Consider the following 24986-nt stretch of genomic DNA (forward strand, 5'->3'; position numbering starts at 1 on the left):
AATTTTCATTTATTTTGCTATTTTAAAATGGATCAAAATATCTCTTTGATTTTGATAATAATTTTATAACCAGTTCAGGGGTGAGGAGAATTAAAATTTGATGGGTCAGACACAGTGCCAATCAGTTTATTTAAAGGAAGATGAAAAGATTTGTTATGACTAACCAGACAAATAAAGACTAACCAGAATTGAAGGTTAAGAGAAAAAGTGACAGATTTGACAAAGTATAATAAAAATAATAGTTAAAATTTATTCAGCATTGTATATGATCAGGCATCATAATTAGAATTTTTCATACATTCATTTATCTCATTCTCAGAACAACTCAATGAGGTAAGTACCATTGCGACGCCCATTTAGCAGATGTGGAAACTGAGGACCAGATGTATTAAACTGCTTTCCTGGGTCATGTAGCTAATAAACAGTAGAGCTGGGATTCAGGCCCAGGTAATCTAACTTTGGTGTCTGTGGTAAAATCTTTCTAAACTATAAGCAAATGAGCTACTATTTGTCTACGACATTTTTCTATAAGTTTAACATTTTCAATAGGTTGAAAACACTTAACATAAATTGCTATATTATGGCACATGTATGAATTGGAAAGCATTAATGAGCTAATTATATTTTGTTTTAACCAAAAGTTAACTTTGGGTTTCTTGATGATTTTTAGCATAAACACTAGTTCTAAAACGGAGCTGTCCAATGTGTCACATATGTAATTTAAAAGCTTTTAGTAAGCATGTTAAAGTGAAAAGAAACTGTGATAATTTTATTAATATATTTTATTTAACCCAATATATTAAAAATATTATTTCATCATGTGATCAATATAAGGATTATTAATGAGATATTATACCTTTTGCGGGGTTATTGTTCCAAGTCTTTGAAATCTGGTGTGTATTTTGCACTTACCGAACATGTCAGTTTGGACTGGCCCCATTTCAAGTGTTAAGTAGCCACATGGGGCTAGTGGCTACTGATTTGGATGGCGCACCTCTAGAAGATCTTTTTAGGAAAGTAAATTCATTATTTTACATACTTCAAAAATGGTGAGAATAAGAAAGGCCAGTCATGCATCCATACAATAATTTTCTCGGCTGTACTACCTTCATTTCCAACTTAACTCATTGGATTAATGGCCGCCACTTAACTTGTTCAAATGATATCTCCTGGCAGGTAAGGCGACAAATTTTAAATGGATGGTTTCCTTACAATCTTGTAATTTTGTCTGAGAGCTAGAATGGGGTAGACCTTAAGATAAAACTAAATCTCCTTGGGAAAAGCGAATGTCTACAAGAATACCTCACAGAATAAGGGAGAACCAGGTCACGAAGGAATTCACTACGTGTGGGCCCAACGTGGGCTTTCCCAAGCCTTCAGTATCCGGGGTTAGGGGTGGCCAACTCAACAGCCATTCCCTGTTCTGTATTTAGTTCTCAACCAGGCAGCAATGCATAGGTCAACAAACACTTATTAAGGGTCTTTTGATTCTTCATTGAAAAATTACTAATACTTGCTCACTGAAAAAAAAAATCAGACCAAATCGAATTGCATATAATTCTTCAATTCTTAAACTGTAGTTTCAGTGGTAATCACTATTAACAATTAGGTGTGTATTTCCCCAGACCTTTATCTATATGTCTATGTCTATGTTTCTATCTACCTAGAAATTTCTTGTACAGAAATGGGATCACCCCATTTATATTGTTCTGAAACCGCTCTTTTTTATTTAATAAGAAATCAGTGTCTTTTTATGTATTTTATATATTTTGTTCTTTTTAATGGCTGCATAGTATTACACGGCATGAGTGTGCCAAATTTATTTAAGCACATCACTACTGATGGACATACAAGTTGTTTCAAATTCTTGCTATTACATAATTGCTGCAATGCACACCATTGTACATCTATCATTATACACTTGTGTATTTCTGCATGACAAATTTCTGAGAATCGAGATAGCTGGGTGAAAGGGATGTACATTTAAAATTTTGACAAATACTATCAAACTGCTTTTTAGCCTGTGGGAAAGACCTCGTCGCTTGACTTCATCTGGAAGTACCAATGTTCCCAGTACAGGAAAATGGCCAACCGTTCTGAGGAACAAGCTGTTTCTATTCTCCACCATAAAATGAATCTTCTATTTTCATTAATTAATATGTGTAGCTTCAATTGGTAATAACATTGTTCTGCTTTAGGGCTTCTCAGATGGGTAGCAAACCCAGAAAACATCAGCTACCCTGGGGTTTTGTTATAAGTTATTGACATTCCTTTGGTGATTCACAAGTGCCAGGAAATAAATGCCATGCTCCCTGGGGTCTAAACGAAGACGTTGTACGTTTTGGGTTCAGTAACTGATCTTTCAAGAAAACATAGTATGGGGTGATGACTCACCCCGTGGTAGCTGTCCTCCAGCTCTTGTCCTTTGGAGGAAGCACTACTGTGGGTGTGCTAGTACTTTTCCCTCCCTCACCAAGTATTTCCTTAGGAGAGGATGCTTGGCATGTGCCAAGGTTGGCCTCACCCTTATCTTCTCCGGAGCACGGTGGCCTGCAGTGCACCGTCCGGGCTTGGCACAGAGAAAGCCAGCGCTCAAGGTAGACGCTTCGCAGTCACCGCCAGTGGTTGAGCAGTGGCAGCCGCGGAGATTCACAACGCAGCCTCAAAGTTGAGTTTCAGCGTGTAAGGTTACAAGCGTATCCTGTGTTGACGATAAAACCTGAAGCCCCCTTCCCCCTCTTTCCTACTGGGGCCCTCCACCTCTGGAGTGAGCCCAGACCCGCTGAGGCGAAGCTGGGTAAGAGAGGGAGGCGGCGGCGGCGGCACGGTGCGTCTTGGCAGCTCCGAGGTTGCTGCGGCAGCGGCCACAGGAGCACCGGGACCAGGTGCTGCACACTTCGTCAGTTCGCACTGCTTTCTTCTCTCTTCAGTGCATTTCCATTTTGAGGGTACAGCTCCAAAGGAGAAAGGTGTGGAGGGGGCTTTGGAATGTCCAGTGTGGGAAGCCAAAGGGGGTGCCACTACGAGGCAAAGAGGAATTGGCCCTGGCCCCGCTTCCCCTCTTGCTGGGGCGAGACCGACGCTTTGGCGACGGAGCCTGAGAGAGGGGCGTGTTTGTGGTGGTGGCGGCTCCTTGGGGGTCCTTGTCCCCTCGCAGCAGCCAGACTGCTGAGGAGAAGGGCAAGGGTCCCGGCGGCGGCCCGGCGGGTCCCGGACCCCGGGTGCCGGGGGGGGTCCCCACTGGGCCTGGGGGCCCCGGCGGTTGCCATGGTGACGCAGGGTCGGTGGCTCCGCGCAGTGGAAACAAAGCCGCCCGCCTGCCCGCCCGCTCCTCGCCCGAGCTCCTCCTCCGCCGGCGCCTCCCTCCCCTCCCAGGCGCCGCCGCCGCCGCCGGAGCGGCTCCCGGCCCCGCGCCCGCCGCCGCCGCCACCGCCACGGCCGCCGCCGCCACGGGCCAGGTAAGGCGAGCGCGCCCGCCGCGCGGAGGGCTCGGGCCGGGCGCCGGGGGTGGGGGTCCGCCCGCTGCGGGGAGCGGGCGCCGGGGCCCGGCTGCACCGGAGTCCCCGAGGGGCGCGTCTCCACCGGAGACGGTCTCCCCGGCCGCCCCGCAACCTCGGAGGGCGCCCGGGTCACGGCGGCGGCGGCGGGCGGCAAACTTCGCGGTCGGCGCAGGGCCCGAGCCTCCTCCCGGCGCGACGGCCCTGCCGGTCTCGGCTCCGCTCGACGGCGTACGGGGCGCGGGGCTGCCCGGAGACGGCCCGGCGCGCGGGTGAGGCTGTGCGGGGAGGCGGGGGTGGTACCTGCCTGCGTATCCTTTCTCTCTCTCCCCCTCCCTCTCGGCGTGTTATCGAGGCTTGTAGAAAAAAAAAAAGATATGAAAATATTTACCTCTGGACTTTCATGTTTCCTAGTTGATTCTCTTTGAGGACGGGATGGTGCTAGGGTCTCCAAGGGAACAAACGAGACTTTTTTTTTTTTTTTAAACCATCTCTGAAAAGTGAGCCCAGGCTTCCATGCCTGGGACGGGAGCATTTTGAGGTGCTTCTGAAGTTCGTTTGGATTTTGAACATAACCGCCTTTATCTTTGGAAGGTGTGACTAAATGGGAAAGGTAGCCCGGGTTTCCCATCCAGCAATACCAGCGTTAATAGGATCAATACTTTGTAGATTAGATACTTGGCACCGATGTCATTGCTGCTGTTTCTGGAAGGTATTGTGTTCGTGCTTTAAGGAACTGGAAAATGCCTTGCGTTTCTATGTGTGAGGAAGCAAACCAAAGCACCTCTGAGGGCAGGTATCTGGGCGGTGTTTGCATCTGTTTCTGAGTGTGAGGAAGAGGGTTACGATGGCCTTGGTAAGGGCATTCAGGTACTGGATGGGGAATTGCTCAAGTTATGGGTAACCTCCTCTTTTCTCAACGGCCCCAAGCCTCGCCATCATTTCGTGATATTTAGTTTGTTGCAGACACAAAGAATGGATTAAAAATAGGATTGTGAAGACTGTTTCGTAGCTACTTAGGTATCATCTTAGGTGTACTCATGTGAAAGATGGAAAACAGTTTTCATTTTTAGAAATATAGCTGATCAATTCAGAAGGAAATAATGTATTTGTTAATATTTTTTAATTTGGGGAGAAATGTCACATTGATAACTGGAAAATAATTCAACTTATTAAATTGTATACCCAACTTAGTAAAATAATTTATAAGTTGGAAGAGGTCAGTTAGAGAACATTACATGGAAAACAAGAAATTATATTTTTGCTAAAAGGTAGTTAACGAGAAGAAATCATTGGCAGTGATCATTTTGAATTGCAGTTAAGTTGATTAGAATTACGGATGTTAAAGCTACTTGAGGTTTCAGACATAAAGTGATATTCCTCTTCCCTCTTTTGGGATTTCAACACCTGTTAGCTAGCTGATTACTAGGTTTCTGAGTCTGTTCATATTTGCTAGTAATTTTAAAAAATTGTTTATTTATTATTTTTGGCTGCGTTGGGTCTTTGTTGCTGCGAGCGGGCTTTCTCTAGTTGCGGCGAGCGGGGGCTACTCTTCGTTGTGGTGCAAGGGCTTCTCACTGCAGTGGCTTCTCTTGTTGTGGAGCACAGGCTCTAGGCACACGGGCTTCAGCAGTTGTGGCACGCGGGCTCAGTAGTTGTGGCTCGCGGGCTCTACAGCGCAGGCTCAGTAGTTGTGGAGCACGGGTTTAGTTGCTCCATGGCATGTGGGATCTGCCCGGACCAGGGATCGAACCCGTGTCCCCTGCATTGGCAGGCGGATTCTTAATCACTGCACCACCAGGGAAGCCCTTTGCTAGTAGTTTTAAGTCATGTCACTTCATTAGAAGATTGTATTGGAAACTAAGGAATTGAGTTACAGCAACAATTTACAGATTATTTCACAATTGGGTTTGTTGTTAAACTGAATTTTACCTGTAGAGTGATTCACAGATGTTCTGCTAAATACTCTTTGATGATGGTAATGAAATGGGACATTGATTAAAATGAAGTCTATCTGTTTTCAGAAGATAACCAGGAGAGAAAAATAAGTATTTTCTCATTTAAGCATGAAAGGCAACCAGGATATTGAATCCTGGTCCTGTTATATAGACAGAATATAGTTTCATGTTTTGTAGCAAAAATAATAATTTTTGTGTTCTTTCTAAGGCACCAAGAGTACAGCTTTATTCACATCTCTGTTAGCAAATCCAACATTCAAGTGAAAGTATTCTGGACCTGCTTTTCAGCCATGTGGGCCCCTCACTATGAGTTCTAGCCTGTGGCACTTAGTTTGTATTCTGAAGAAAGGAGATAGCCAGTGTTAATTCAGCACAATAAGGGCTCATGTTTTGCCTTTGCTGCTAGCTCACACAAGGCACAGGATTCAAAATAGTTTGGCATCTTTAAAGCTGTATCGCTTTCTGCCAAAAAACTAAAGTCAGTAAACATCAGCAATAAACAGGCATGTATTGCAAGCACCGCTTTGTTCTAGTGGTTTATTTACACAAGCTCTGAAGCAGAAAATGAAGCTTTTGTCAGTGAAGTGAAAAACAGCAATTTGGCATGCTTATATATGTTACTAGCATCATGAGGTATGTGCAGAGCCAAATAATGAGAGCAAAAAGTGCTGTGATATCCACAGTACCTTCTTAGGAAATGCAAATGGGAGTGTGGTGTACCTCCGTGGTTGAGACTGGCCACCTGGTGGAGGTAGGGAACAGCACACAGCATCCTCAGGTGTAAAATAGCAGTTGTCACTCTCCCTCATTCACAGTAATAGGAGTCTTCTGCAATTCTAGGCTTCAGAGTCTTAAAATTAGAAAAGTCTTAATTTTGTAAAATTATTTTATAATTTTGTAAAGTCATAGTTTTATAAAGTCTTAATTTAATGATTAAAAAAAAAAAACCTGGTCCTAATTTTTGGTTTACGTTGTAAAATTTGGTCTGATAATTAAAACCACAGCCATCGTTCTACCTGAATAATTATGTAACTTGACTTACCAAGCAGGTCCAAAGAGATAAAAAGAGCCAAGGCATGTTCTTGTTTAAGTAGGATTAACCTTGTACTTGTGCCATTGAAAGTCATTTGTTTGTAACCATATGAGCCTGCATGGACAGTATTAGGCCACTGAAGCCTTTGTTGGCTGTTTCTGGGTCAGTGTTCTCTAGCAATTTCTAGCACTGTGGTAATGTGATGACTGCTTGGTAATTTAGCACGTTGTACAATGTGTTGTAGCGTTTGTAAAAGCACATTTCTGAAAAAGTGATAGTTTTTTAAAAATGATTTCTTCATTACCAAGACACTTAGGTTTGGATTTGTGGCTGGGGAGAGTAATGTTAGCCCTGTGACCTCGAGGAAAAAATGCTATAAATGTAAGGTATTGTCAACTGACCTGCTGTGCGTGGTGGGTATCGATCATGACCATTGTGCTGAGAAAAGGCATGGGAAACCCACGCTGGTGGTGATATGAAGGGGTGTTTCGTGCCGTGGATTATTAGTAGGGATTGACGGAGGTTGAAAAACATTTGTGGGCCCATACTTCATTTTTTTGTGCCCTCAGTTAAAATGAGGATAAGCTCTCTTAAGCCATTTTAGAAACCACTTTACAAAATGGGAAACACATATATTTATACAGTCTAGCACAGAATTAGAGTGTTATAAACATAGTTCGAGGTCAGTGATTGATTTCCATATGTGCCAGTTCTTTGTAGCAATTATATAGTTTTGGACATCCATCAGCAAATGTTTATCAAGTGTTTCCTTCTCTTTATTCCGTATCACTTGATAAAGTCACCTGAGCTCTTATGGTTGAGGACTTACTTGTTTTCCAACTGTTATGATTATTCTTTTATTGTATGTGTAACTCATTACATACAATACCCAAATATTCTCCATTGGCCTAGTTTTCAGCCTTCCTTTTCTTATGGGGAAAAGTTACCAGTTAATTCTTAATGCTATTTAAGTAATTTTATATCCCCAGGGCTTTTAGAAAATATGAGTTGGTTAATTTGTTATTCAATAAGAAAAATATTAGAAACTTAGTTTATAATGGTGTGTATTTTTAAAAAACCCACAACGCATGTTATAATCCTTAATTTCACATTTTGGACATGTACAGAGGTTGCATGGTGGATAGGAAAGTTTGGGATCCTGTTAGGTGACCAAGTGCTCATTTCCCTAACTGCCTGGATCTAGATCTCTGCTTCTTTACTTCATAATCAGTTGAAATGAAAGTCAAAGACCCTCAAAGTGGAGGCTTCAGTGAGTTAAAAAGTGTTAGAAAGGGAGATTAATATGCACTGAGACCCCGCCGGGCTTGGAGTGAAGGGGAGGGGAGGAAAAAGATGGATGGCACTGATCATCTCTTCAACACCTTATGGTTCAAGATCCTGAAGCAATTCCCCACGGGCTGTTTACATGGTTTCCAGAGACTCCTGCAACAGAGATGCTGTTCTGGTCACTTATGCCCTGTTTTTCTCCCGACTGAGTAAAAAGTGACTCCCCTGAATTGTGGTGCAAGTGCACTTTGAATATTATAAGCCACAAATTAGGGCATAAGAATAAAGAATTTCGACACAGATATATTATATAATCTAATTGGTCAGGGAGAACAGTTAGATAATCAAGACAGTAATGGAGCTCTAAAATAAAACTGTGTGTTTGTCCCACATATTTGAGGTGTTCAAACGAGAGATTGTTGCTCTGAGTATCAGTCCATTATGAACTGTCTTCCCTCTATGATAACCAAAGCCGTTCAAGGGAGACATGGCATTTTACACAATTTTATCACTACGTGTTGTGTCAGGCATAGTTGTATTGAAGAATAGATGCTTACTCAGACTCTTGAGTGGTAAACCTCTAATGAAAGGTTTCTGTGTGGTCTTATCTGGCATTTCGTCTTGTTTCATATAGTTTCCTCCGACCCTGGTTAGTATGATTGCAGTTCCATCTTTTTTCTATCAATCAAACCCTTGCTAGTGCTTCCTAATAGAAGCTGTGTTCTAAACACTTTACAAATATTAATTTATTTAATCCTCTTAAGAACTCTATGAAGTAGGTACTACTGTGATTCCCCATTTTCAGAAGGAGGAAACTGATGTGATCTTTCTCTGTTATATTAACCTACAGGTACACAAAATGTACCAGATTCCTGGCTTCTTTATGTCAAGGAATGCAGCAAGCTTTGCTTTTTAATTCACTGAAATAAAGGCACTAATCGTTATGGCACTTGGGCTTTTTTCTTATTTTAATGAAAAGAAACAAAACCTAAAGTCATAAAACGAGAATCCTTTCTTCATAGTGTATTGTGACATATGCCAGTGTTTTCTATACTTAAAAAAACTAGAATAGGCTAATTTATAGAAAAGATACTTTTGAAGGTAGTTGTTCTTTCACTTATTATTTGTATTCATATATTGAAAGAATATATATTCCCTATGGTGTTAGCCTTGCTATATACATGTAAATATATCTTTTATATGTGTCTATTTTGCATTGCCTTATGTAGACTATCATCAGTCTAGGCTCACCTTTTAAAAAAAATTGAAGTACAGTTGATTTACAATATTATATTAGTTTCAGGAAGACAGCATAGTGATTCAGTATTTTTGCAGATTATACTCCATTATAAGTTATTACAAGATAATGACTATAATCCCCTTTGCTATAGGCTCATCTGTTCTTTTCTCAGTAGCTCTAACCTGTCCTGAGGACCAGGACTCCTTCTCACTCATTCTCTTCCAAGAGAACTCTGTGTATACCATCTTTTTTTTTTCTTTAACAATTTAGCATGTTGTTTGAAAATACATGTATCTGTTTTTTGTGCTAGACTGTAAACTTCTTAAGAACAAGAACTGTGTCTTACTCATTTCCAAAGATAAGATAGGTACAAATGTGCTTTTCTTATTTGAATACTTAAAAGATTTTTAATGTGATATAAACTTATCATTTTTAAATCTAGTTCCAAAGTCAGTATTGAGGGCCTTAAAATGTCAATATTAGGGTCTTAGGAAAGTGACTCAAATTTCTTAGAGTAGTATTACTTCAGTTATCCAAGTTTCAAAATGTATCCTTAGGGCACTATAAAATTACTTTGAGCTTTTAGTTATTTGAAGTACGACATTAGAAATCAAATACCACAATTTCATTTTCAATTTATTTGGATTCCTGAAGGTCATATCTTAAAAGGTTATATATAAAAAGCATAAAAAACACTAGCTAGCTTAATTTTATACTAGCAGTTATGCATAAACTTTTGATTATTCTAGTCAAAGAGAGCAAAAAATGGATCTTTAAAAATCATTTAAGTTTGTCTTTATAATGCTTTTCGTATTTTACCTTCTAACCCCTCTCCCCCTTCTAAGCTCATGTTCTCACTGTCTCCATAGAAGAGTGATTAAGTGTTTTAATTTCAGGGGGCTTTTCTTATTTAAGCTATATGAAAAATAAGATTAAATAAGAGACAGGTGTCCATAAAAGCAAGTAATGAAATATAGTTCTGTAGGTTCTTTTAATAATAAATATTGTAATAGCTATCATTTATTGATCACTTACCTGGTACCAGGTAGTCTATTAAGTATGCTACACAAACTGTCTTTTTGATCTTCACAATAACTCTTGTTTCCTCATGTGTAAAATGCTAATAAATAGCTTATCCAAGATCGCACAGAGTCAGTACATTTAAAAACATGATTTGCGTGATAAATCACAATCTGAAGTTGACTATGATTGCTTTGTTAATTACCAGCCAACAAAGAAGGGCTTCCTGCTGCAGTGAAGATGCTTTTCGATTATGTATGCTTTGGAAAGAGTGGCAGTTGAGAACTGCCTGGTGGGGCAGATTCAGGATGGTGGGTGTGGTCAATTTCGAGAGGGGAGATGGTTCTCAGGAGGTAACCAAAACCATATGTCCTTGTTTATGTTCATTGCTGCAGACTCCAGGTGGGGTTTTTGTGTAGAAGGAGGGGGAGAATGTTTCCCCTGAAACCTATTTTTAGAATTAAAAACAAGATGAAAAGGAATTCTCTTCTCTCTCCTGAATTTGTTTTATTTTGTACTGTGCCCTGGATTCAGAATTAACCCCCAAAAGGGCCATATAAGATGTTATAGAATGAAAAGAAATGCAATGAAAAGTCACCCAATAAATGTCACATCCCTCAGGCTGGATTTCTTTGAGGGTCAGAGCAATATGTTTTCTGTCACTGCGGGAGAGTTCCTTGTCTTAGGAAGCTGGAGGCCTGGAGAATGGGGATCAGAATGAAGTCTGAAGCCTTGAAAACTGTTCTCATTTGGGTCACTCCCTTGTATGTACATCACGGTTTTTTCCTGGAATTCCTACTGCAAACCTTTCTTGATAGCTACTGGGAAAAAAGAGGCATGAGAGACTTTTAGTTAAAATCTTAACAGCATGTAAAAGCTCACTTTTTGGAACAATTAGTTATTTTTGTTGATGTGAGCTTTTTTTCAGGTTCAAGGGCAATCTGAGAGTCAGTAAAGCACAGTGGTTAAGAGCATGCATTTTGAAGCCAGGCAGCCTGTATTTGAATGCTGGCTGTGCTACTATCTAGCTGTATGACCTTGGGGCAGCTACTTAATCGTGCTGTGCCATCATTTCTTGACTATGAAATGGGAAGAATAATATTACTTACTTCATTGGGTTGTGAGGATTAAGCGAATAAATATTTGTAAAGTCTTAATTATTAGCTATTAAGAGTATGTTTTGTCTACAGAAAGGACAACTGATATTTGACGTTTTTACAGGTAAAAATAAAAATCGAGTTTCCTTTAGGCCTCTAAGTTCCAACTTACTTATCTTCTTATTCTGCTTGTAAATCTGGTAAATGTGAGCCATCACCTTCATTTTTTCTTTGATGAAACTTTAGTTCAAACCGAACAGATTGAGTGCCTTAAACTATCAGTCTCATTGATAAACTTAGCTAAATTTAAACCCTTAAATATTTTCAATTGTGTATATAAATTTAATATATTTGATTTTCTTTTTAAACAAATCAGATGCTTAGTGGGCAAATGTATGACTCACATGAATGAAACCTTTCCAAATACTTAGCTCAAGTTCCTTTGACTGTTCCATCACTTACAGAATTAATATTTTATAGACATAGCCAAATCCTCTTAAACATTTCAATCTAAATAAATCATATGCCTAAATATAGCACACATTTTAAACGAGAATCACAGGGCTAATCTGTCAGTTTATGTCAGATTCTTTTAAACACTAAAAACATAATAATTATGCACAAACTGTTCCAATTAATATAAAACATATTTCTAAACTTTTCTAAAAAGTATTAACGTGAGTCTGATTTGCTTCATCATATCTATATTTAATTCTAAACCTTCTCTAGATTGGAAAGGCACTTACCCATTGGAAAGAAGTTTATTATCTCGGGTAAGCTGGAGGTACCATTTTAGGTGAACTTTCGTTATCATACCATTCCACATTGATTTCAAGTTACTGCTTGACTGTTTTTCATTAAAATATGGCTCCTTATTGATCACAGACCTAAGGCTTAGATGCTGCACTTGGGCTACATACATCCTGGATAGTTCTTCCTGTGACCTTGAATGACAGGCTTCACCCTCTTTTGTAGTCACCATGACAACAGGTGACTCCAAATCGTGCTCTTCAGATAGTTCTGGTGTTTTAATCCTTAGACCAGTGCCGTCCAATATGTAATTTTAAGTTTCAGGTAGCCATATTAAAAAAGTAAAAAGTGATTTTTTTTTTTTAATTAATTAATTTTTTTTGGCTGTGTTGGGTCTTCGTTTCTGTGCGAGGGCTTTCTCCAGTTGCGGGGAGCGGGGGCCACTCTTCATCGCGGTGCGCGGGCCTCTCACTATCGTGGCCTCTCTTGTTGCGGAGCACAGGCTCCAGACGCGCAGGCTCAGTAGTTGTGGCTCACAGGCCCAGCTGCTCCGCGGCATGTGGGATCTTCCCAGACCAGGGCTCGAACCCGTGTCCCCTGCATTGGCAGGCGGACTCTCAACCACTGCGCCACCAGGGAAGCCCAGTCTCACCTGCTTCTGAACGCACACCTACTACCATCTCCCCGAGGGACCCCAAGTGGCTGAGCTCCTATCTAAACCCTCCTCCTCCACTTGTGCGTTGTGTACCTTCCCCTCTTGCCCACTCACAGATAATGGTCTTTTTCTCTATCATCAGTTTTCCCCCACTATTGGATAATTTCCATCAGTTTATATACTGTAATATTATAAACTTTAATAATTTAAGATCACCTTAAAAAACCCCCACAAACACAATACTTCCTTAACCCCTACATTTTTCTTCAGCTTCAACACCATTTCTGTGCTCTCCTTTATAGCAAAATGTCCTGTAAGAGTTGCTCTTTGCTGCTTCTCTCCTCCCATGCTTGAATCTATCTCAGTTAGATGTGCACACCCACCATTCCACTGAAAGTGCTTCAAAGTGACCTTGCCAAATCCGGAATCAGTTCCCAATCTTCATCTTACCCAGCCTTTCAGTAACATTTGAGAGTTGATCAATGCCTTCTTCTTGAAAGACTTCCTTCACTTGGTGTATACATTCACTGGTGCTTTAGTCATGCTGCATTACAAACCACCCTAAAACTCAGTAGCTCACATTTAAGTTTTCGTTCATAGGTCTCCTAGGTAGGCTGCATTTCAGTTGATCTAGGTTGGGCTGAGTTGGGTGGCCCTGCTCCAGGCTGTGGATTGGGTTCAGATCTGCTCCTTGTGTATTTGTTCTGGGACTTAGGCTGAGGGGACTACGCAGGGTCTGCTCTTGTCATGGCAGATCATTGGGGTCCCACAGTGAAGTCAAGCCACACAAGCACACCAAAGGCCTTTTCTTTCGTCTTGTCCACTAATGTTCCTGTTGGCCAAAGAAACTCACATAGCCAGGCCTGACATCGGTGGGCAGGGACGCCACTCCATCCGCAGTTGGGAAGGGAAGGGGAGTGAATATTTGCTGAACAGTCATTCAGCACATCACATGTGGCCTCCAGGACACCTTTCTTTCTTGCTTCTCTGCCCATCTCACTGGCTTTCCAGCTGAGTGTCCTTTGACGGTTTCTGCAGATTTCTCTAAGCATTGCAGGGCCTTCAGGTCTAGTCTCTGGAGTCCTTCCTTTCTTTGTCTACCCCAGTTTTCTAGGTATCTCATCTTATCGCACAGGTTTAATGTCATCTCACCTGCTGATGAATCCCAAATTCTTATCTTCAGTAGAAAATTCTTCCCTTCATTTCACGCTCATGTGTCCACTTGACATTTCGACTTGGATGGCTAAATAGGCATCTCAAACTCAACAGGTCCAAGAATGTACTCCTGAGTCCCTGTACCAATACTGCCCCAGCCTGCTCCTCCCACAGCTTTTCCCAACTTAGTAAATGGCATCTTCGTTCTTTCAGTTGCCTTGACCCTAACTCTGGAGTCATCCTTGACTTCTCCCTTTTCCCTTCATACGTTAAATTGAATCCATTAGTGAATTTGTTGACTTTGCCTTCAGATTTGATCATTTGTCACCACTTCCCCCACCCCCACTACAGTACAGTCTGCTACCATTACTCTTTTGTTTTACTGCAGGTACCTTCTAATTGGTTTCCCAGCCTCTGCCCTTAATACCTTACAGTCTGTTTCCTTTGTAACAACGAGAACAATCTTGGAACTTGGAATCAGCTCCAATCATTTCCTTGCTCAAAGGACTGTGACGCCAAGAGAAAACAAAATACAAGCCCCCCATCCCCACCCCAGGTTCCCTCCTCACTTAGAATGAATGGCAAAGTCCGTTCAGGGGCCTGTGAGGCCTCCCCACATGCTCTGGGCCCTGCTAGCCCCCGCCCCGCCTCCCGCTGGCTCATTGCACTCCAGGCTTGCTCTTCTCTGAATGTACCAAGCCTGCTCTGGCCTCCAGATCTTGGCACTGCTGTCCCCTTTGCTGGGACTCTTCTTTCGCCAGATATTTGTATGACTTACTTCCTTGTTTCTTTCAGGTCTGTACTTGAGTGTTATCAGAGTGACTCCACCCAAACACTCTGTAAAAATGTAATCTTTTTGTCTCTCAAACTCTCTGTCCCCCTTACCTGTTCTTCTCCATAGCACTGTTACCACCTCGCACATTGTGCAAACAAACAAAAAGTATATATCTTTGTCCTCCTCTTTCTTCTACTGTGTAAAACCCATAAAGACAGTGGCTCTGTTTTTTTTTCCTACTGTATTTTCAGCTTCAATACCTAGAACGTAGTAGGTGTTCAATAAATATTTCTTGACAGAATAAAAGAATTTTATCAGATACCTGTTTCCAGCACAGGGGATCAATCTTAGAAAAACTCCAGAATATTATAGAAGAGTTTTAGATTCCCATAGTCAAGCCTTAGTGTTGTCAAGTGGTTGTCTCTGTAACTTACTAAATGATTCCAGAGAAGAGCACAGAAGATGCCATCCTCTGTGCTGGTAAACAGATCAGAATTACTTATGTGGTAGAACTTGAGACGTCTGTAATCATCGAGACATGAGCATTTCCACGGCAGAGACTTTTTCTATTAGGTGAGGGCTTGTAATAGTTCCTTTATACGTTAACTGTTTTGTTGAAGTCTTAAAAAAAAAAAAGGTATAGTTCTCTCTTCTCAAGTCTTTGTCAAAATGGATATAAACCATTTGAAGATCATTTTTGAACTCTTGCCAATGTAAATATGAACTAGAATTTCTTATGTGCAACTTTAGGGCTAAGAAATAAAAGGAAAACACCTAAAACCCACTTCTCTACAAGCTTGAATTAGCAGTTTGCTTGCAGATATTCAAATATTAATGATAATAACAAGCACTTTAAAAAACATAGTGTCCCAAGAGCTAGAGGCTGCAAAATCAAGTAAGTCTAATAGATTTATCTCTTTTTCAAACTGAAGTAAATGTATTTTGGGGAGGAGAGGGGTTGGAAAGTTGTGCTTTAGCAAAGCTTCTAATTATCTCATAATCACTGAAATGTGAACAAGACTATAGAGAATACAAAATACATCCCCACTCCCAACCTATGAATTAAAAAACAATTCTGCTATTAATTGTAGCTGATGTGTGGGTGTCATTTATGAACTTTCTCCTTTTGAGCTTGCATCCATGTGTCCTGAGAAAGTGAACAGACTTATTGGAGATTATTAAGTTAGCTCCTAGGTACTAAAAGATGGAAGTTATTCATTGGTGCGTGGTCTGCCTTGCTGGCTCACTGTGCCCGCATTGCATGGACACGAAGAGCGTGGGCTTCCTGGTGGTCAGATCTGGTCCGAGTCCTGGCTTTGCCACCTAGTGGCCCGCGTGACCTAGAGTAAGTTCCCTTCCTTACTACAAAGTGGAGCGCTAATGGTACCTATCATGGTGAGTTGTCTGGAGGGTTAAAGGATTAAATGAGGGAATTCCCTGGCAGTCCAGTGGTTAGTACTCCAGGGTTTCACTGCCGAGGGCCTGGGTTCGACTCCTGGACGGGGAACTGAGATCCTGCAAGCTGTGCTGCACCGCCAAGAAAAACAAAAAAAAATTTTTAATGAGGTAATATATGTATTTATTGTTATTTATTATCATCTTATTTATTATGTTTCTTATTAGCTATACAGTATTATTAATTTGGGGAGATTATAATAGAAGTGGATAGTAGTAAGTACAATTTTATATGGGAAGATGGTATAGCTATCTTGAACATAACCTCTTCTAGTGCTGGGAATTGATTCGTGTAGATTTAAAGACGTTTTTGTCATTTAGCTCCTTTGTAAGTGATGGCAGTTTCATTGGAGTTACAGCGCACCAGGATTAGAGTGCGTGTTCTCGTATCTAATATCCGTCTGCAGGTGGGAAGTAATTAGATTTAGCTCTTCCTCTGAAGAGAGGGCTGTTAATGAATGATTTGGAGAATGTTGGGAATCAATAAATCTGTTAGGATAAGGCAGGAAGTTCACATTTTAAAGAGCACTCTTTTTGTTAAAGCTCTTATTATGTATAGTTCTGGTGTCAATCCTATACTTAGCCCATGAATTTTTTGGTTTTATAAGAGAATATGTTCATTTACATAGTGCATTTACACAGGTAAGATAAATGACACATATTACTATTAAATAGTTTAACATTAAAATATTAGACATACTTACTATAGTATCAATAGTATCTCAATCAATAGAACCAGGGTTTCTTATTATAGATCTACAAATAAATTTTCATCAGTTGATGTGTTTTATAAAACATCTTTCATATAGCAGGTTTTTTTTTTTAGATGGAGCAATCAATTGAAATCAGGATAGAAAAATAGGAATAGATATGATTAAATTATGGGATTTAGGTTAAATTTATTGTAGTAACACCTTTTTAAAAAGTATTACTTATTGAATACATTTTAATCTTTTTTATATGCCAGATTTGGTTTTATTATTATGAAATAATTATGTAGTGTTTTTTACATAGAGCTCTTGTTTTTGCTCAAACTTGACAGGCGTATTAATCTCATTCTGTGAGAATTGCCTTTATACCCTTCAAACAGCTGACAGATCTCTCCTAACATCTTTCTCAGCTGTTACTTCCTTTTGGACTCTGACCTCCAGTCTCATGCATCTTCTTTTAAGCCCTCATTTGTGCAGTGTTTCCTTCTGCCCCTGGGCCTTTGCACTGGCTGTTCCTTCTGTGTGGATGTCCTTCCCTTCCCTCTTCCCTCAGTAACTCCTGCTTGTTTTCCTGATTTCAGCTCAGTTGTTACTTCCTTAGGGAAATCTTCCCGTACACTCCTGACCAGGTCAGGCACCACTATTCATTCAACAAATATTTATTGAGTGGCTGCCGTGGGTCAGGCAGAGTTCTAAGCTCTGGTAATATAAACAGACCAGGTTTCCCTATATCTTATAGACAATGATGGAAGAGTTTGAGACCTTTAAAAATGTTTACTGCAACAGTGAGACACATAATTAGGAGGAGCTTAAAGCATTTTAGAACTCAAAATTATATCCAGACTGAGATTCGTTTATTCTTTGGTCTGCAGTAAATTTAAATGGTTTGATTATTAACCTCTAGGTCACGGTCAATTGGTCTATAAGTAGTAGACTTTTCTGCCAGGGAAAGTCCACTTAAAAAAAGAGATACTGGCTGAAATTTGGATTAGGATTTCACTGAATTTGTAAATCAATTTGGGAGCGTTAACATCTTCACAATATTGAGTCCTCTAGTCAATGAACTTCATATAGCTCTCTGTCTAGGTTGTCTTTAATTTCTCTAACTAATGTTTTCAAGTTCTGTTTGTAGCATTCTTATATATCTTTCATTAAGTTGTATTCTTTTCGTCGTTACTGCAAATTACATCTTTTAACGTTTCACCTTCTAATTTTTGTTGCCTGTATAAATCTATTGCAATACGATAGATTTTGGTGTGTTGACCTCGATTCCAAGGATTTTGCTACATTCACTTCTTAGTCTTAATGGTTTATCCATAGGTTCGTTTGGATTTTCTGTGTGCATGATCATTTTATGTGGTAAAGAGTTTTATTTTTTATTGTCCAGTTCTTATACTTTCCTTTTTTTTTTTATTGCCTCATTGCACTAGCTGGGACGTCATTTATAATTTTGAATAGTAGTGATGATAGCATGTGTTTGTCTTACTCTCATTCTCAATTTCAGGGGAGAAAGTTTTCAATATTTAAAGTAGGCACTTAGTGTTGTTGAAACCTTTTTGCTAAATTAAGAAAATTCTCTTATTTCTAATTTGATAGGCATTTAAATCATGAACATGTGTTGACTTTTCTCAAAAGCTTTTTCTACATCTATTAAGATTATCATAAAATTTGTTTTTCCCTTATTTTTTCAGCGTGGTAATCATATTAAAAAACGTTAAAACAATCTTGCATTTCTGTCATAAACCCAACAGATGTGCTATCATTTTTGTGTTTTGTTGGATTCAATTTGCTAATATTTTGCTTAAGAATTTTGTATCTATGTTTAGGGAAGAGATTAGCTTGTAATTTCCGTTTTGTGTAATGAACTTGCCTTGTTTTGGTATCAAGGATATGATGGTCTTATAAAATCAATTGTGAAGTGTTTCCCTTTTTCATCCAATTCTCTGGAAGAGATTGGTATTAGTTCTTCCTTCAATGTTTGATAGAAAATTCATTAGTGAAGCCATCTGAGACTGGGATTTTCTTTGCAGTAAAGTTTTAAATTATGGATACAATTATATTAAGTATAGACCTATACATATTTGCCATTTCTTCTTATGTCAAGTTTAATATTTTTTGGCTATAATTAGCTGTTATTTTTCTAACTTTTTGTGAGAAAGATACTTAGATAATTGATTTTCAGCCTGCTTTTCTAATACATGCATTCAAAGGTCTGCATTTTCCTTTAAACCATGGTTTTAATAGCATCCTATAAGTTTTGATGTCATATTTAAATTTTTCTGCTCAAGAAGTTTTAAAATGGCCATTGTACTTTTTTTTCTATGACCTATAGGTTACTTAGACACTTAATGCTTAATTTCCAGTTATTTGGGATATTCTAATGATCTTCTAAAATTGATTTCTAGCTTAATCCCGTTATTACCAAATAACATGCTGTAAAGATTTTAGTCTTTTGATATTTTTGAGACCTGTTTATAGCCTGGATGTGGTTACTCTTGGTAAATGATACATGTACACTTGAATAGACTGTACAGTATATTCTGTAGTCATTGGTGTAGCATTCTATATCTGTAGATTAGATCTGATTTATTAATTGAATTGATCAAACTTCCTATCTATAGGGTTTTTTTTTTTGTCAATTCTGTGAATTATTGAGATAGATAAGCTAAATCTCTTGCTGTCACGATGAGTTTTTATGTCTCCTTTTAATTCTGTTAGCTGTTTCAAATATATTTTGAGGATATGTTATTAGAGACATACAAATTTATAATTGTTATATATTCTTGTTGTATTGGATCCTTTTATTATAATTAAATGCCTCTAGTTCTACTAATGGTTCTTGACTTAGAGTCTACTTGTCTGATATTAGTATAGCTTTCCTTTGGTTAGTGTTTACATGGTGTATCTTTTTTTTTTTTATAAATTTATTTTATTTTATTTTATTTATTTTTATTTTTGGCTGTGTAGGGTCTTCGTTGCTGTGCGCGGGCTTTCTCTAGTTGCGGCGAGCGGGGTCTACTCTTCGTTGCAGTGTGCAGGCTCCTCATTGTGGTGGTTTCTCTCATTGCAGAGCACGGGCTCTAGGCGCGCGGGCTTCAGTAGTTGTGGCACACGGGCTCAGTAGTTGTGGCTCACGGCCTCTAGAGCGCAGGCTCAGTAGTTGTGGCGCATGGGCTTAGTTGCTCCGCGGCATGTGGGATCTTCCTGGACCAGGGCTCGAACCCATGTCCCCTGCATTGGCAGGCGGACTCCCAACCACTGCGCCACCAGGAAAGCCCTCGTGTATCTTTTTCATACTTTAACTTTTCAGACTTATTTTTGAGTTGTCTCTTTTATAAGCAGCATGTAGTTGGATTTTGCTTTTCTTCTCTCACCTTACAAATCTTTGGAGTATCTTATAGTCCATTTACATTTAAAGTAATTGATAATATATTTAGGTTTAAATTTACCATTTTACTATTTGTTTTCTAATGATCTGATCTGTTTTCTTTTTTTCTTGCATTTTTAAACTAATCAAGTATTTAGCATTCAGTTTTCTTCTCTATTGGCTTGTTAATTATATATTCTGTTGTTATTCTTTTAGCCATTATCCTAGAGAGGACAACATCTGTCCTTCACTTACGAATTTAAATTGTTACTTCAACCACTTCCCTCACAATGCATGGTTCTGAGAATACTTCAACTCAAAAAATCCCCTGCTCCCTTCTGTGCTGTTGCTGTCATTTATTTTAATTTCACATATGAATAAAACCTCATGACATATTGTTATTGCTGTTTTATGCAGTTAGTATTCATTTATATTTATCATTCCTTCATGTGAGTCTTTGGTTCCCTCTGGGATTATTTTCCTTCTGTTGGAAGAACTCCCTTTAGTATTTCTTTGTATTTTTGTGTGTTTGAAACTTTATTTTTTCTTAATTCTTTTTTTTTTCTTAATTCTTAAAGTATATTTTTGCTGCATGTAGAATTCTCGGTTGTCAATTTCTTTCATTGCTTTAAGGATGTAACTTCATCATCCTCTGTCTTCTATTATTTTTGTTTAAGAAATCAGCTGGCAGTCTCATTGTTGATCCTTTGAAGATTATGTACTGTTTTTCTCCCTGTGCTTTAAAATTTTTTTTGTCTTTGATATTGAGGAGTTCTATTATAATATGCCTTACTATTCATCCTGCTTGGGTGTTATAAAGCTTCTTTAATCAGTTTTAGGGTATTGGCAATTATCTCATCAGATATTGCTTCTTCTGGTCCAATCTTTCTCCTTGCATCCTGAAAGTACAGTTTTACATATGTTAGACCTTTTCACTGTGTCCTTTTTGACTCTTAAATTCTTTTCTGTATTTTCCATTGTCTTTTCACCTCTTTGCTTTAGTTTGCAAATTTTCTAATGATCTATCTTTCAAGGCATGAATGCTTTCTTCTTAGTCTTTAATTTGCTCTTAAAAACATCTGTTGAGTTTTTATTTTGTTACAGCTTTATTGAGGTATAACTTACATGCCATAAAATTTATGCATTGTAAATGTACAATTCAATGATGTTAATTAAATTTATAGAGTTCTGCAACCATTACCACAATCCAGTTTTAGAACAAAATTCTCTTGTGCCCATTTGCAAGCTCTGCTCCCATCCCTAATCCCAAGCTACCACTTTTCTATAAATTTGTCTTTTCTACTCATTTAATACAAATTGAATTTTACAGTATGTAGTCTTTTGTATCTGGCTCCTTTCACTTTGCATGTTTTTTGAAGCTTGTAAGGCTTGTCCATATTGTAGCATGTGTTGGTATTTTATTGCTTTTTATTGCTGAATAGTATTATTCTGTATGGATATACTATAGTCTGTTTATCCATTCATCAGTTAATGAAAATTTGGATTGTTTCCAGTTATTAGCTACTATGAATAATGGTGCTTACAATTCATGTAAGTCTTTGTGTAGGCATATATTTTCATTTCTCTTGGGTATGAGTAGTGGAGTAGAATTTCTGGGTCATGTGATAGATGAATGTTTAATTTTTAAGAAACTACAGAACTGTTTTCCAAAGTGGCTGTAACATTTTATAAATATATATTCCCACCAGCAATGTGTAAAGCTTTCAGTTTCTTCACATTCTCATCAACAATTATTGACTACAGCCATTTCTAGTGGGTGTATAGATTTTAATTTGTGATTTAATTTGAAATTTCCTAATGATGAATGCTGTTGAGCACCTTTTTATATTATATGCTTATTAGCCACTTGTATGTTTTGCTTGGTGAAATGTCTGTTCAATTCTCTTGCCCATTTTTAAATTGGGTTGTCTTCTTATTCATTTGTAAGAGTATTATATATGCTCTGGATACAGGCTCTTTATTGGCTATATGATTTGCAAATATTTTCCCCAAATCTGTGGCTAGTGTTGTCATTTTCTTAATGGTGTCTTCTTTTGAAGCACAAAAGATTTTAATTTCGATGAAGTTCAATTTATTAATTTTGTCTTCTGTGGCATGCTTTTGTTATTATACCTGAGAATTTATTGCCTAATCTGAGATTTTCTGTATTTTCATGAGATGTAGAAATTTTCTATATTTTCTTCTAAAAGATTTATAATTCTAGTAGTTGTCTGTGGATTCCATATTATATTCACCATACTGGATCGCATAATCTGCAAATAAAGAAAGTTCTGTTTTTTCCTTTCAAATCTGAAAACCTTTCTGTCTTTCCTCCCTCCCTTACTTTCTCCTCCCTTCTTTCCCTCCTTCTTCCCTTCTTTTCTTCTTATTGTAGTAGCCTGAAGAACTTCCGCTACAATGTTATATAAAAGTGGCAAAAGTGGACAACCGTACCTTGTTTATTGACAAAAGCAGACATCCTTGCTTTATTCTTGAATTTAGGGGTAAAAACATTCAGTTTATCAACATTATATATGATGTTAACTGTAGATTTCTTCATAGATGCCCTTTTGTTAGGTTGCGGAAGACCCTTGCTATACTTAGTTTGAGAGTTTTACAAAATTATCAGTGGGTATTGGAGTTTGTTAAATATTTTTCTGCATGTGTTGAGATGATGATGTGTTTTGCCCTTGATTAGTATTTATGAATTTCTCCTTTATTAATATTATACTTAATATAGTTTATTACATTAATTGATTTTTGAATTTTCCACCAACCTTCTTTTCCAGAGTTAAAATCTCACTTGTCCCAGCTGTATAAACCTTTTCCTGTATTGGTAAATTCAGTCTGCTTTTTTTTTTTTTTTTAAATTTCTTACTTTTTTCTTATTAGTCACCCATTTTATACACATCAGTGTATACATGTCAATCCCAATCTCCCAACTCATCACACCACCACCCCCACCACCTGCCTCTTTCCCTCGTTTGTGCCCATGCGTTTTTATCTCTACTTCTGTGTCTCAATTTCTGCTCTGCAAACCGGTTCATCTGTCCCATTTTCTAGGTTCCACATATATGCGTTAATATACGATATTTGTCTTTCTCTTTCTGACTTACTTCACGCTGTATGACAGTCTCTAGATCCATCCATGTCTCAACAAATGACCCAATTTCATTCCTTTTTTATGGCTGAGTAATATTCCATTGTATATATGTACCACATCTTCTTTATCCATTCGTCTGTTGATGGGCATCTAGGTTGCTTCCATGACCTGGCTATTGTAAATAGCGCTGCAATGAACATTGGGGTGCATGTGTCTTTTTGAATTGTGGTTTTCTCTGGGTATATGCCCAGTAGTGGGATTGCTGGGTCATATGGTAATTCTCTTTTTAGTTCTTTAAGGAACCTCCGTACTGTTCTCCATAGTGGCTGTATCAATTTACATTCCCACCAACAGTGCAAGAGGGTTTCCTTTTCTCCACACCCTCTCCAGCATTTGTTGTTTGTAGATGTTCTGATGAAGCCCATTCTAACTGGTGTGAGGTGATACCTCATTGTAGTTTTGATTTGCATTTCTCTAATAATGAGTGATGTTGAGCAGCTTTTCATGTGCTTCTTGGCCATCTGTATGTCTTCTTTGGAGAAATGTCTATTTAGGTTTTCTGCCCATTTTTGGATTGGGTTGTTTGTTAATATTGAGCTGCATGAGCTGTTTATATATTTTGGAGATTAATCCTTTGTCTGTTGATTCATTTGCAAATATTTTCTCCCATTCTGAGGGTTGTCTTTTCGTCTTGTTTATGCTTTCCTTTGCTGTGCAAAAGCTTTGAAGTTTCATTAGGTCCCATTTGTTTATTTTTGTTTCTATTTCCATTACTCTAGGAGGTGGATCAAAAAAGATCTTGCTGTGATTTATGTCAAAGAGTGTTCTTCCTATGTTTTCCTCTAAGAGTCTTATAGTGTCTGGTCTTACATTTAGATCTCTAATCCATTTTGAGTTTATTTTTGTGTATGGTGTTAGGGAGTGTTCTAATTTCATTCTTTTACATGTAGCTGTCCAGTTTTCCCAGCACCACTTAACAAAGAGACTGTCTTTTCTCCATTGTATATCCTTGCCTCCTTTGTCATGGATTAGTTGACCATAGGTGCATGGGTTTATCTCTGGGCTTTCAATCTTGTTCCATTGATCTATATTTCTGTTTTTGTGCCAGTACCATATTGTCTTGATTACTGTAGCTTTGTAGTGTCATCTGAAGTCAGGGAGTCTGATTCCTCCAGCTCCATTTTTTTCCCCAAGACTGCTTTGGCTCTTCGGGGTCTTTTGTGTCTCCATACAGATTTTAAGATTTTTTGTTCTAGTTCTGTAAAAAATGCCATTGGTAATTTGATAGGGATTGCATTGAATCTGTAGATTGCTTTGGGTAGTATAGTCATTTTCACGATATTGATTCTTCCAATCCAAGAACATGGTATATCTCTCCATCTGCTGGTATCATCTTTAATTTCCTTCTTCAGTGTCTTATAGTTTTCTGCATACAGGTCTTTTGTCTCCCTAGGTAGGTTTATTCCTAGGTATTTTATTCTTTTTGTTGCAATGGTAAATGGGAGTGTTTCCTTAATTTCTCTTTCAGATTTGTCATCATTAGTGTATAGGAATGCAAGAGATTTCTGTGCATTAATTTTGTATCCTGCGACTTTACCAAATTCATTGATTAGCTCTAGTAGTTTTCTGGTGGCATCTTTAGGATTCTCTATGTATAGTATCATGTCATCTGCAAACAGTGACAGTTTTACTTCTTCTTTTCCAATTTGGATTCCTTTTATTTCTTTTTCTTCTCTGATTGCCGAGGCTAAGACTTCCAAAACTATGTTGAATAATAGTGGTGAGAGTGGACATCCTTGTCTTGTTCCTGACCTTAGAGGAAATGCTTTCAGTTTCTCACCATTGAGAATGATGTTTGCTGTGGGTTTGTTGTATATGGCCTTT

The 24986-nt window shown here is 38.6% G+C and overlaps 1 protein-coding gene across 1 annotated transcript in view; it reads left to right on the plus strand.

Annotated features, from left to right (window-relative positions):
- The first annotated feature begins 3396 nt into the window (after positions 1-3396).
- RNF182 (ring finger protein 182) overlaps positions 3397-24986 on the plus strand; it is a 50509-nt gene continuing 28919 nt past the window's right edge. The window contains exon 1 of the mRNA XM_059940671.1: positions 3397-3458. The gene's annotated coding sequence lies outside the window, so the exon portion shown is untranslated. The remainder of the gene's footprint in view (positions 3459-24986) is intronic.

This window comes from Balaenoptera ricei, chromosome 11, assembly GCF_028023285.1.
Source record: "Balaenoptera ricei isolate mBalRic1 chromosome 11, mBalRic1.hap2, whole genome shotgun sequence".
In the NCBI taxonomy this organism is placed as follows: domain Eukaryota; kingdom Metazoa; phylum Chordata; class Mammalia; order Artiodactyla; family Balaenopteridae; genus Balaenoptera; species Balaenoptera ricei.